The sequence below is a fragment of the Octopus bimaculoides genome, chromosome 13 (assembly GCF_001194135.2).
Source record: "Octopus bimaculoides isolate UCB-OBI-ISO-001 chromosome 13, ASM119413v2, whole genome shotgun sequence".
NCBI lineage: Eukaryota > Metazoa > Mollusca > Cephalopoda > Octopoda > Octopodidae > Octopus > Octopus bimaculoides.
This window is the reverse complement of record NC_068993.1, coordinates 57,977,300-57,980,159: the sequence shown is the minus strand read 5'-3', so window position 1 is coordinate 57,980,159 and position 2,860 is coordinate 57,977,300.

The window sequence follows — 2,860 nt, the reverse complement described above, 5'->3', positions numbered from 1 at the left end:
ATATATATATATATACGTATGTATATGTGTGTGTGTGTATAATTTTTCGTTAATTTGAGTTATAAAACCATAAAATGGTCGATATAATTTCATGCTGCGAATGTACAGAATTATATTGATATAAGTTAATTTGTATGAATTTAGGTGAGATAAAGCGAGATAACACACCCAACAGCGGTTTCGCTCGACTAGTTTTCCGGTCAAACTGTACGCGTCAGCAGTAGCCAAAACAATAGAATACAATTGCTTCGAATCCCACTTGTACGACGAGGATAACATAAAACTAAGAGGCGAGGTTATTCAATGTCATTAAGAGCTACATGACAAGGCCAGGTCAGTAATACTAAGAATGTGAGCAACCTTTATGCAACATAGCAGCCGACTCAGGAAGTAACGGCGTGCTATGCTAAACTGATTTAACCGCCAACAACATCCCGTTCTACAGAATTGGCTTAACATAAATGACATTCAAAAATCGCTTACACCAACAGCATAACTCATTCTGACAATGTCTGTTGGACAAAACAACATTATCTAAATGCTAAAGGGAGAAAAAAATCACATGGTGAAAGACAGTAGTTCAAAGTTGTTTGTGGCACGAAGAAATCTGTCCAGAGTAATAAAACTTTTTTCATAAAAGAGAAAAAAAATTGTTTAAAATATATGTTTTCGCAATAAGCAATGAGTGTCAAATAAATGTGCCTGACTTTGCCACCTTGAGAACAACATATTACTGAGCTGCCAGACGGTGTTTGTGAACTGTTATAAAATGGCGTCAGAAAATTCGACTGAATCGGATTATTGAGCTTGTTGATGTACATTATATCTACTAACGGTACTTAGCTGCGCATATTTTGTTCGCTGTTAAATTGGTCGATAGATAAGTCAGTCACGGAATTTAATTGCAGCAATTGAAAATAATGACTTTGCTGTCTACCGAATGTAATGAATGATCTGAATGTTAGTTTTTAGTATTTAATCGTACATTTGTTGTTAAACTACTTGACCAGTGGCGTTTGTCCAGAGAGGATTCTATATAGTTTCTGGTAGCTAACTTAAAGGAGAAAAAACGTGAATCAACAGATAATGGGAAATTTTCACAGTTGCTAACACAACACGATTGTTGAACGGTTTGAATATATTTTTGCCAATTTTCGTACTGAAGAAGTTTATATTAACGAAAAAAAAAACAAACAAAAAAAACAATATACATTCAGATGTCATAGCAAATTTAACAATTGATATGGACTCAGAGCTGATGTCTTCTCTCTGCTGTGAGAAACAAGGAAGCTGTAGAAATATGGATAAATATTTAACAGAGCTGGGAAAACAGGCACTTCATGTGATTTTCAAAATTTGATTGGCATTCAGGGTTTGAATAGGTCCGTCTACGGTCTAGATGATGTGTTAAATATGAAAACTCAAAGAAATGGATCATGTTGACCTGCTAAGATTACAGACATTCTATAAAAAGAAATGAGAACACCAACAAGGAAACCCGAACAGTGGCAACGCTAATCATGCAGTGAAAATGGCGGAGAACAACAGAACTGATAAAGATGGTTGTGAACCCAAGTTTAGTGATTAGATATTTTCTGTACGAAGCGGAATGTATTTTGGGTGTGGCAAGTCAAGTTATTTTGTCTAAATTTGTTGATTCACTAAAAAGAAAAATGTAACATTCAATCAATCAAATTCCCCTCGAAAATGGATGCAATATTAATTAGCATGTTAAGGCGACGAGCGGGCAGACACGTTAGCACGCTGTACAATATGCTTAGCAGCATTTCAACCATTTTATATTCTGAATTCAAATTCTGCCGAGGTCAACTTACCGAGGTCAATAATTACCAATTGAACACCTGAGTCGATGAAATTAACTTACCCACTCGCCAAAATTGCTGCCGATGTACCAAAATTTGGAACCAAAATGAATGAGCATGTTAAGTTGGCGAGCTCACTGAATCGTTAGCATGCCGGACAAAATACTCATCGGCATTTCGTTCGACTATACGTTCTGAGTTCGAATCCTATCGAGATCGACTTTGTCATTCATCCTTTCGGGGTCGGTAAAATAAATACCGATGTAATCGGCTTAAAACCTTCCGCCGAAATTGGTGGCCTTGTGGCAAAATTTGAAACCAGTTTTGACGAGCATGTTTGGCGGCAAAATGCTTAGCAGCATTTCTTCCGACTTTGCTTTTCCTCCTTTCGAAATTGATAAAATAAATATCTGTTGAACACTGGAATCGGTGGAATCGATTTATTTCTCTCTGTGTCAAAATTCGAAACCAATATTAATGAATATGTTAGATGGTGGCATCGTTCTGAGATAATGCGTTTATTGCCTTATTAATTGTGAGTAATAACCAGAAAATGCTGTCAGACACAGACGCTCTGTGAATATTTATATCGACAGATATACATACTATTAGCTATACATACCTATATAAGTATATGAATGTGCATATGTGTGCGTGCGTGCGTGCGTGCATGTGTGAGTGTGTGTGCAAATATACTTGTGTAAGTGTGCACAATGGTGTTATTGTTGGTAATGGCAAATGTACATTAATAATTACATGTTATTTCATTTTATCTAATCATTTGCGATTCATTTACTTTTGTACATCTTGTAAAGTCTCGACACGAAAACTTTAATTTCCATTACGAAATTATTGACAATATTAATAAAACCACAGAAATGAAGGTCACTTCATGTTAGAAAACTTTAGCAAAGAAAAACAATTTAATTCTCATATCCAACTTATAAGTGCATGTCTGTATGCATATGTGTCTTTATGTATATATATGTGTGTGTGTGTGTGTGTGTGTGTGTGTGTGTGTGTGTGTGTGTGTGTGT